A 12073-nucleotide genomic window follows, 5' to 3' on the forward strand; every position below is an offset into this window, starting at 1 on the left:
GGACACCGTAGTGAAGAAAGATCGCACTCCTCGAGGACTCAATCTAGTCACTCAGCTAGTGCCTGTTGGGGGTGTAGAGCTCTTGTACCGGCAGGAAAATCTTTATGCGACCCTTGCTACGCCAAGGCTTCCAATGAAAGGGGTGACGCGGATCAACAACTTAAAACCCTGGTGGAAAAAGTTGTTAAGGAGTCCCTCAGAAATATTGAGGGCCAGTCCTATGTTCCCCCGGCAGAGCCGCCACTTTCTCCAGGAAGGGAGACTCAGTTGCAGGATACTTGGGAATCCTCTGTGCATAGCCACCCCTCAGCTGCCATATCTGACAGTGACTCTGATGAAAGTGATCCCTGTGTGGGCTTTGATTTCGCTCTACTGCCTCCTCTGGTCAGAGCTGTTAGAGAGACACTGAACTGGGAAGATTCTGTGGCTGCTCCTTCCAAACAAAGAAAATTCTTTAAGCAATTAAAGAAGGAACGGATTAATTTTCCTTTTATCTCTGAGCTAGGTGAGATTATCACAGATGAATGGGGTAAGGTGGAGAAGAAAAATTCCATGCTATCAAAGGTTTCGAAACTCTATCCTTTCAATGAAGAAGAGGTGAAGCATTTGGAGTCAGCGCCATTAGTAGACGCAGCAGTCATGAGGTTGGTGAAACATGTCACTCTTCCCTTAGAGGATACCGTGTCTTTTAAGGACGTTCTGGACAGACGAATTGATGCTGATTTGAAGAGAGTGTATCTCACAGCAGGAATGGCCTGTAAGCCAGCGCTAGCTCTGGCCGCTATGTCCAAAGCAATGGAGATATGGACAGATAGTGTAGATGAGACACTTAGAAATATCTCTGAAGATACAGCTAAGAGCTCCCCTATCCAAGAGCTTAGGCTGGCCTCCGCCTTTCTTGGGGAGGCCTCTATCGACATTATACGCCTGGTGGCTCGGGTGATGCTTTCTTCTGTTACGGCTAAACGGGCTCTTTGGCTCCGCCCCTGGCTGGCAGACCCAGCCTCTAAACAAGTATGGTGCCGCATCCCCTTTGAAGGGTCCTCCCTTTTCGGCAATAAGTTGGATGAGGCTATTACCCGAGCCACTGGTGGGAAGTCGGGGTTCCTCCCCCAGGACCGGCGTTTGCAAGCCCAGAGAAGGTCTTTTCCAAAGAGACAGTACCAGGAACGAGCCAGGGAAGCTCGCAGTTACAGACCAGGCCGTGAATTTTCCAGGTCCTGGAAATCAAGACAATCCTCTTTCAAAAAATCTACAAAAAGTGATTTGAAGGGAGAGAGGGAACCAACTAAATCCTTTTGAGGTTGGGCCCGCTCAGACAGGGCAGGTGGGGGCTCGTCTTTTCCACTTTCGCCATGTCTGGGCGGCCTCGATCCAAGACTTCTGGACCGTCAAGACCGTCTCCTCAGGTCATGTTTGGACCTTCAAGGAATCTCCCAGACTCAGATGGGTCCCCACCTCTCTCCCGGCCTCAGACGAAAAAAGGCTAATTCTTCTAGCCTACGTGGAATCTTTGTTGGCTCAATTATCCATGTTCCAGTCATTCAGCGAGGCATGGGAATCTACTCTCCTTTGTTTATGGTCCGGAAAAAGAGCGGGGCCTGGAGGCCGGTCATAGATCTAACCCACTTGAACAGTTTTATCAAAAAAGAAAAATTCAAGATGGAGTCTTTATCCACAATTCAACAATCTGTCCAAGCAGGGGATTGGATGGTCTCCATAGACCTCAAGGACGCCTATTTTCATGTCCCAGTTGCAGTAAATTACCAGCAGTATCTCCGCTTCTCCGTGGGCGAAAGCCATTTTCAATTTACTTGCCTTCCCTTCGGGCTATCAACTTCTCCTCGTGTATTTTCAAAAGTATTGTTGGCAGTGGTAGCTCTTCTGAGAACCAAAGGGATTCGTCTACATCACTACCTAGACGACCTTCTGTTGTTGGCTCAAGACAAGGATCAACTTCTGGTACACAGAGAGCAGGTCATCTCCACCCTACAGGAATTCGGGTGGATCTTGAACTTGGAGAAGAGCCAGCTGGTCCCATCTCAGCGGCTGGTGTTCTTAGGGGCCCTATTCAACACTGTCAGAGGCACCATCTCATTACCAGAAGAGAAGTTGTCAGTGGTCAGGGACAGAATCCGTCCAGCCCTCTCTGCCTCTCATCTCCAGGCTCTCCAGTGCCTGAAAATTATAGGCACTATGGTAGCGACAATCCCGATGGTGAGGTGGTCACAGTGGAGGATGAGGCCCTTTCAGAAGGTTTTCCTTCATCAATGGTCAGGCAGCAAAACCCAGCTGATTCGGATCACCTTATCCATGAGGAATTCCCTTCTGTGGTGGCTCCAACGGGAAAATCTCTGCAACTGCCATTCCATTCTCCCCATCTCATGGGTCACCATAACAACAGATGCCAGCAACAGGGGTTGGGGCGCACACTGTCTGGCGGAAGTGGCTCAGGGCACCTTGATTCTCCCCTCCAGAGGGACGGTGTCGAACATCCTGGAGTTAAGGGCAGCTCCAAGCTTTCAAGCTCTGCTAGCCTTTCGGCATCTGATTTCAGGAGCCTCGGTCTCACTCAGGCTAGACAATACCACAGCAGTGGCGTACATAAGAAGGCAAGGGGGTACCCGAAGTCTATCCCTTCTCCAGGAGGTGGAACCGATCATGACCTGGGCTCAGAGGAACCTGAAGGATCTGACAGCATTTTATGTCCCAGGGATTCAGAACGTTCAGGCAGACTTTCTTTCCCGGATACTTCTGGACAACAACGAGTGGTCTCTCCACGAGGAAGTGTTCAACTGGATCCTGACAATGGGGCTCTCCCCAGAAGTCGACCTGTTTCCCTCCCCTTGCAACAAAAAACTAGAGAAGTATTATTCAAGGTACAGGGATCCTCAAGCCTACGGGGTGGATGCCTTGACAGAGAAATGGTGGTTCCACAAGGCCTATGCCTTTCCCCCAACTCCTATTATTCATCAGTTCCTGAGGAGACTCAGGTCAGAGACAGCAGAAGTGATAGCCATAATTCCCTATTGGCCCAACAGACCCTGGTTTCCGCTTCTGATGCTCCTCAGTGTCAGGGATCCAATTCCTTTACCATCCAGGCCAGACCTTCTGTCTCAAGGGTCGAGATTACATCCTTGCCCGGATCACCTGCGCCTAAAGGCTTGGTTTTTGAAAGGGGACGGTTGAAGGCTTTAGGCTGTCCTGAAGAAGTCATTCCCACTCTTCTTAGTGCTCGAAGAAGCAGTACTAACCGGGTATATGAGAGAATTTGGGCAAAGTTTGCAGATCACTTGTCTTCAAGGTCCAGTTCCTGTAATACCCTGACAGTCCGGGACGTCTTAAGCTTCTTGCAATCAGGATTGGATATCTCCCTTTCGGTTAGTTCTCTCCGGGTCCAGGTTTCAGCAATTTTCAGCTTTTTCTGGAGTCGCATGGGCCAATCATCCCTTGGTCCAACAATTCTTCAAAGGAGCAGTCAGGCTTAGGCCACAAAGGAAGCCTAGATTCCCCAAATGGGACCTTCCATTGGTTCTAGATTTCTTCTCTCAACTTGACAGAACGCTCTCAATCAGAGAATTAACCCTTAAAACCTCTTTTCTGGTGGCCATAACTTCGGCGAAGAGAATCTCCGAAATTCAGTCTCTAGGTACAAAGGAACCTTTTCTCACCTTCTTTCCAGATAGGGTGGTCCTAATTCCGATGTTGGGGACAAATCCCAAGGTGACCTCTGTTTTCCATGAAAACCAGGAAATCACTCTTCCTACCTTCAATTCTGCTGGAAGTCAAGATCCACATCCACTCGATTTGGGAGTTACTCTAAAACAATATCTGGATATTACAGCTTCTTTTCGTCAATCTGACTTCCTCTTCGTACTATTCAACGGGAAAAGTAGAGGCGCCAAGGCCTCCGTTAGATCCATCGCTGCTTGGGTGGTTCAGGCAATTCAATGGGCTTATAGAGAGAAGGGCTTGGCTCCTCCTGAGGCGGTTACAGCTCACTCTACCAGAAGTCTCTCAACCTCATGGGCAGCTTCGCGCCACGTTGCACCTGATGTAATCTGCAGAGCGGCCTCCTGGTCTTCTATTCATACTTTCATGTCTCACTATTGTGTTGAGCCAGCTTCCTTATCCTCTGTTGATTTTGGTTTGAAAGTCCTGTCGGCCGACAGTGTTAAATAAATCTTTTGTTCAGCATTTTTGCCCACCCGGGTGTGTTTGGCGAGTTATTTCCCGCACGTTGCTGCCATGGAGTCTGTCAGGAAAATGGAAAATTCCTATCAAAATACTTACCGTAATTTTCCTTTCCTGATGGACTCCATGGCAGCAGGAGTTCCCTCCCAAATGGCTGGAGTAGGCTAGTTACCGAACACGGCCAGGGGCAGGGAGCAAAGATTTATGGGAGTAGTGTCCTATGGGTAGTGGAGGCGGGACTTAACCCACACGTTGCTGCCATGGAGTCCATCAGGAAAGGAAAATTACGGTAAGTATTTTGATAGGAATTTTCCATTATCCTGTGATCGCTGATTCCCAAGTTGTCCCTTATTTCCACATCTGCGACCAGATCTGGGTTATTTGTATTTTATGGATTCAGCCATGCCTTCTTTCTAGTCAGGGCATCCACCAATTGGGACATGAAGTTGTCCTGTAAGACATTTAGGAATGACGGGCCTTTAACCACTTGGCGTCCATACTACGTCTATTGACGTCATGGGCTTTCAGTGGTTATATCTAAATGATGCCTGAGGCCACAGACATCATTCAGATATTGCCGTTTTCAGCCGGCGATTCCCTGCACCATAAGAATGATCATAGCGGCGGTTCCGCCGCTTGATCGTTCTTACGGGCGGCGGGAGGGGACGCCCCCCCTCCCGCCGCCCTCCGGTGCTTGTACCGACTCACCGTTTCCATCGGTGAGTCTGTCACAGGATCTGCCGGCCCCAGCAAGTTACCATAGAGATTTCCGACGGACCAGATCGTCCCCGGAGTCTCTATGGTCGTTCGGATGCGTCATAACATCACGCCCGGCCTCTGTATTCAAATTAACGGCGTCGATCTGGCTAGGAAGCCAGGATCGTTTTTTTTTTTTTATTCTTCCCAGCCTAGAGGGGAGATATGGGGTCTTATTGACCCCATATCTCACTGTAAATATGTCCGATCGTGCCATATTCCTATTACAAGATATGTTTACATTCCTTGTAATAGTAATAAAAGTCATAATTTTTTTTTTTTAAGTGTAAACCTAAAAAAATAAAAATAAATTTAACAATAATAAAAAAAAAAAAATTGAAAGCGCCCCTGTCCCAGTGAGCTCGCACACAGAAGCGAACGCATACGTAAGTCCCGCCCACATATGAAAACGGTGTTCAAACCACACATGTGAGGTATCGCCGTGAATGTTACAGCGAGAGCAATAATTCTAGCCCTAGACCTCCTCTGTAACCCAAAATATGTAACCAGTAAAAAAATTTAAAGCGTCACCTATGGGGAAAAATATGGGTTTTTTTTTTTTAAGCATGAAATAGTTTTTTTTCTGAAAAAAATGTGCGAGATAAAAAGTTGCAACGAGCGCCATTATATTCTCTAGGGTCTTTGCTAAAAACACATATATAATGTTTGGGGGTTCTATGTAATTTTCTAGCAAGAAAATTAGGAATTTTACATGTAGGAGAGAAATGTCAGAATTGGCCTGGATGCGAAGTGGTTAATGAGTGAGCTGTTCCTTCTGCCCAGTCAATATCTGGATAGTTGATGTCCCCCTATTATGATGACATTGCCCTGCCTCACTGCCATTTCTAACTGTGATAGGAGATCCAACACCTCCTTTCCTTTAGGTTAGGGAGCCTATAACATACCTCCACTATTAATTTTACACTTGCTTCTTCCCTTTGAAGTTCTATCCACATGGACTCAACTCCCCTCCTTGCCCCGTAGGCAATGTTGTCCCTCTCTTGCACCTGTAAATCATTCTTGATTTATAGGCACACCCCTCCCCCTGTTCTACCCTCCCTGTCCCTCTGCTACAAGGAATACCCCTGGATAGTTGCCAGCCAGTCATGTGAGCTATTAAATTAAGTTTCTGATATTCCCACGAAGACATAATCCTCCTCGTGTAACAGCAGCTCCAGTTCATCCATTTTTTAGCTAGGCTCCTGGCATATGTGTACATGCCTCTCAGTTTTGTACAGGTGCATATTTCCTCCTTAGTTTTTCTGAGGCTGTGATTTTGATTTGCCAACTATACACCTCTGCTTTAGGTTTTATGATTATATTATCGCTAGTGCCGCCATTAGCACCCTCTGACCTTCGCTCACTGCTGGCTATCACTTCCTCTGATCCCGCCCCCCCCCCCCCCCCAAAAAAAAAAATCCCCTCTAACTTTTTGCCCACCCTCTCCCCATTAAGGTTCAGTTCGTCCCTACTTTAGAGCCGGTAACCAACAAAAATCTTCTAATGATTGAGTCCCCTACCCCCAGTACCTGCCTAACCTTGCCTGTATCCTTGCCCCGCCTCCTTACCAGAACAGTCATTCCCCTGGCAGCTAGGGGAAGGTGCCTGCTCCAGCAATGCCACCCCTTAGCTGATATCCCCAACATCATGCAACTTGGCATATTTATTTAAATGTACCAATTTAGGACTAGCCTCCCTAAGGCCCTTCCCTCTACTGCTCCTTCTAACTGTCACCAGCACTGTTACCTACCTCTGGCTTCTGTACCTCCATATCTCCACTCCCTCTATACTGGCCCCCACCAGCACCTACTGGGTAATGCCAAGCTCCTTTTCAGGTTGTTGATGCTTCGCCACCTGATCCTCTAAATCCAAGATCTGGGCTTCCAGAGAAAGAACTAGCTCACATCTCACACAACAATTGCCCCCCTCCCCCAAACAGCTAATCAAGGAATGCATACATGAAGCAAGACGTGCACAGGGTCGCATCATCAATCATGTTGGACTTTTTACCAACTACTCTAATGGGGATAATCCAAAAAAAAATTCTCCTGGTATTCTACAGTACTCCAAGTTACTCCTGGTGCTACAGCCACTCCACCTTCCTCACAGTCACTCCCAGTACTCCACGTCACTAACAATACTCCATGTCACTCACAATACTCCACGTCACTCCCAGTGCTCCAAGTTATTCCAAATTATTCAGTTACTCATAATATGCCAAGTTACTTCAAGTCACGCCTAGCACTCCAAGTCACGCCTAGCACTCCAAGTCACTCCCAGCACTCCATCAAAATGACTTCCAGTATTCCTCCAAAATTACTCCCAGCACTCCAAGTTATTTGAAATGACTTGCGGTTACTCCCGGTACTCCATGTCACTAACCAGTCCCCAAGTCACTAATCAGCACTCCAAATCACTAATCATAACTGCAAGTCACTGATCAGAACTCAAAGTCACTAATCAGTACTCCAAGTTATTCCAAACTACTCACAGTTACTCCCAATACTGTTACTTCAAGTTACTCCCAGCACTCCAAGTCACTAATCAATACTCCATGTCACTAATGAGCACCCCAAGTTACTACCCAGAACTAATGTTGGAGAACTGTTTTAGTGGGTAAGGTGTGGGGGGGTGACATCAGATCCCCAACCTTGCTTGTTTTGAAACATGTTGAAGGCAAGTAAAGCATGCCTGCGAAACAGCAGATTGTAAATTTTGTTATTTTGCTAAATATACACCTGCTGTTTTGTTGATAAGGTTACAGTTAGTGATGGACGAACTTCCGACGGGACGTTTCGCGAACGCGAAACGCGAACGGACACAAACGTTCGCGAAAACGACCGTTCGCCGCGGGCTCCATTGACTTCAATGGGAGGCGAATTTCGCAAACCTTTAGGTCGAATTTGCGGCCACGGGGTAATTATTAGGGGGTAGCACGTAGTCCCACCACCTGGACAATAGCATAATACATGTATGAGGTGAATTTGGGATCGATAACTACAAGCATTTTTTTTTTATTTGGGAAATTGTTCTGACAATTCAGGACTATGGAGCTAATGAAGGCAATGGAGGAGAGGGAAGGTCAGGGACCAGGGTAGGCAAACAAGAGGGTGCAGGAGATACAGAGCACTGACAGCAGCACCGTAATACAGAGCACTGACATCAGCACCGTGACATACAGCGCTGACAGCAGCTCCGTGACATACAGCGCTGACAGCAGCTCCGTGACATACAGCGCTGACAGCAGCTCCGTGACATACAGCGCTGACAGCAGCTCCGTGACATACAGCGCTGACAGCAGCTCCGTGACATACAGCGCTGACAGCAGCACCGTGACATACAGCGCTGACAGCAGCTCCGTGACATACAGCGCTGACAGCAGCTCCGTGACATACAGCGCTGACAGCAGCTCCGTGACATACAGCACTGACAGCAGCTCCGTGACATACAGCGCTGACAGCAGCTCCGTGACATACAGCGCTGACAGCAGCACCGTGACATACAGCGCTGACAGCAGCTCCGTGACATACAGCGCTGACAGCAGCTCCGTGACATACAGCGCTGACAGCAGCTCCGTGACATACAGCGCTGACAGCAGCTCCGTGACATACAGCGCTGACAGCAGCTCCGTGACATACAGCGCTGACAGCAGCTCCGTGACATACAGCGCTGACAGCAGCTCCGTGACATACAGCGCTGACAGCAGCTCCGTGACATACAGCGCTGACAGCAGCTCCGTGACATACAGCGCTGACAGCAGCTCCGTGACATACAGCGCTGACAGCAGCACCGTAAGCAGCCCCAGGAGGAAGTCAGCACAGCACAGGGATGGTGTGATCCCCTCATAATAAGAACCCCCAGGAGGAAGTCAGCACAGCACAGGGATGGTGGGAGCCCCTCATAATAAGAACACCCAGGAGGAAGTCAGCACAGCACAGGGATGGTGGGAACCCCTCATAATAAGCAGCCCCAGTAGAAATATGACACCGCTCAACCTCTTCAAAGAGGAGGGTAGGGGCATATAGTACGGTGTGCTTTTTTGGGTCAGGGAAGTGAGCCAAATGAATTAAGAAGGTCTGTGTGCTTGATTCCAAAAATTGTTTATAGACATATACATGGTCTACTGATCACATGTGTTGAATTCCTCCGAGATCCATGCCTCATTCATTTTTAGAAATGTGAGGTAGTTAACACTGTGGTGAGCTAGGCGAGTACGCTTATCGGTCACAATCCCCCCTGCTGCGCTGAACGTCCTTTCGGACAGGACACTGGATGAGGGGCAAGCCAACAGTTCGATTGCAAATTGGGCAAGCTCTGGCCAGAGGTCAAGCCTGCCCACCCAGTAGTCTAGGGGTTCATCACTCCTCAGAGCGTCCACATCGGCCGTTAACCCAATGTAGTCGGACACCTGACGGTCTAGGCGTTCCCTGATGCTGGATCCGGATGACACCTGTCGATGGGTCGGCTGAAAGAATGACCTCATATCCGAAGTCACCAACACATCTTCAAACCGGCCTCTTCTTGCAGGCGCTGTTGGATTGGTACCCGCAAATCCTTCTCTGGGAGTGGGAATTGCTCCTCTGCCAGCGCACGCAAAAGCAGAATGCAGCATTTCTCGAAGCAAGGCCTGGAAGTGCTGCATTCTGACAGCCCTCTGCGACGGCGGTAACATTTCCGCCATTTTGTGTTTGTACCGGGGGTCTAAGTACGTTGCCACCCAGTACTGGTCCTTGACCCTCATGCTTTTTATACGGGGGTCCCTATTAAAACACTGGAGCATGAAGGCCCCCATTTGCACTAAAGTGGAAGCGGTGTGGTGGCCTGGCTCCTGCTCATCATCCAGGATAATGTCGTCCTCTTCATTCTCCTCTCCCCATCCTCGCACAACAGGGATCCCAGAAAGGTTTAAAGCATGCTCTTCTTGCTCCTGCTCATCCGCCCCGGCACCATCCTCCTCTGACTCCTCATCAGACTCCTGTTGTTGACTTGTCTCAGATAGAGTAGCCCCCCCTGGGAATTCATCCAGCATTGCGACTTCCTCATCTTCCCGCTCCTGCTCCTCCACAGCCTGATCAATGACACGACGCAATGCACGCTCCAGAAAGAAGGCATAAGGTACCATGTCACTGATGGCGCCATGGCTGCGACTGACCAGTTTGGTGATCTCCTCAAATGGCCGCAGAAGTCTGCATGTGTCGCGCATGAGCAGCCACTGGCGCGGTGAAAAAAAACCCAGCTCCCCAGAACCGTTTCTTTCGCAGAGTTCATACAGGTAGACGTTAACTGCACGTTTCTGCTGGAGCAGCCTATCAAGCATATAGAAGGTTGAGTTCCATCGCGTCGGGCAATCGCAAATAAGACGTCTGACCGGCAGATGGTGTCGCCGCTGAATGTCAGCAAGGCGAGCCATGGCCGTGTAAGATCTTCTGAAATGGGCCGAGATTTTCCTTGCCTGCCGCAAGATGTCCTGGACCCCAGGGTATTTGACAAGGAATCGCTGCACGACCAAGTTTAAGACGTGTGCCATGCACGGCACGTGCGTGATTTTGCCCTGTTTCAATGCGCTAAGCAGATTGGCACCGTTGTCACACACCACTTTACCAACTGTCAAATTGAGCGGTGTTAGCCACTCATCTGCCTGTGAACGCAAAGCTGAAAGGAGTGCCGGGCCAGTGTGGCTCTTTGCTTCCAGGCACAACAGACGCAGCACGGCATGGCAACGTCTCACCTGGCATGTGGAATAGGTTCTGGGGAGCTTGGGCGGTGCAGTGGAAGAGACGCTAGCAGCGGAAAAGGAGGAGGCAGCTGAGGAGGAGAGGGAGGAGGATGGAGTAGGAGGAGGAGAAGAAGAGTCAGGCCTGCATGCAATCCGTGGCGGTAAAACCAAATCTACACGGGTGCCACGGGTTACATGCTTGACGGCCGTCAGAAGGTTCACCCAGTGGGCAGTAAAACTGATATACCTTCCCTGCCCGTGTTTGCTAGACCACGTGTCTGTGGTCAGATGTATCTTGGCACCGACACTGTGTGCCAGAGATACATTCACTTGCCGCTGAACATGGCCATATAGCTCTGGGATGCCCTTCTCTGAGAAATACTTCCTTCCTGGGACCTTCCATTGTGGTGTTCCAATGGCCACAAATTTGCGAAAGGCCTCCGAGTCCACCAGTTTATATGGCAGTAGTTGGCGGGCTATGAGTTCTGACAAGCCAGCCGCCAACCGTTGGGCAAGAGGGTTATCCGGCGTCATCATTTTTTTACGCTCAAACATTAGGCCCACGGAAGCCTGCCTTTTTGCAGAAAAATGTGAGCTTGGCGTGATGGAAGGTGGAGTGGAGGACAATTGTGAGGAGAGAGGAGAAGGAGAAGTAGAAGACGAGGCTGGACGGTGAGAGCCTGCAGTGTGGCTTTGTGTGTTCCGTTGCTCCCACTGGGCTCGGTGATGGCTGCTCATGTGCCTTCTTAAGGCGGTCGTCCCTAGGTGAGTATTGGGCTTACCGCGACTAACGCGTTGACTGCAAAGATTGCAGATGGCAACGCTATTGTCAGCAGCGGACACGTTAAAAAAAGCCCACACTGCGGAGCCATGTGCCGGTGTCCTGGGAGCGCCAGATGTGACCGTACATGGTCGATGACTCGCTCCTGATACATTTGCAGTCTGCTTTGTCCCTGCTGTGCAATGTAAGTCATTGCTGCTTCTCCTCCCTATCTGCTGGTCCATATCTCCCTCTGAACTCCCCTCCTCTTCCTCTCTTGTGGGCACCCACGTGACATCACTAGACACGTCATCATCAACGTCACCTTCCCCACCGCTATAAGTAGAGTAGGCAGCAACACCGGGGACCAACCTCCTCCTTGGGCTGATCTGGGTACTGGCGTCAGACTGCTGAGTAGCGCTTGTTGCTACCTCCTCTTCCTGATCCAATACCAAGAGTGGCTGCGCATCAGAAATGTCCTCTTGATATGGATCGGAAAATAATTCCAGTGACTCAAGCGGAAGGTATGTGGTGGTGGTGGTGGTGGTCGTGTTGTTGGTGGTAGTGTCTTTGGGGGTGCACATAGCAGAGAGTGAAGAAGAGGGTGCAGATCGAGAGGATGAGGAGGGTGCAGAAGAGTAAGGCTG

This window comes from Lithobates pipiens, unplaced genomic scaffold (assembly GCF_037356315.1).
Source record: "Lithobates pipiens isolate NorthernLeopardFrog02 unplaced genomic scaffold, aLitPip1_a1.2 Scaffold_13, whole genome shotgun sequence".
Classification (NCBI taxonomy): Eukaryota; Metazoa; Chordata; class Amphibia; order Anura; family Ranidae; genus Lithobates; species Lithobates pipiens.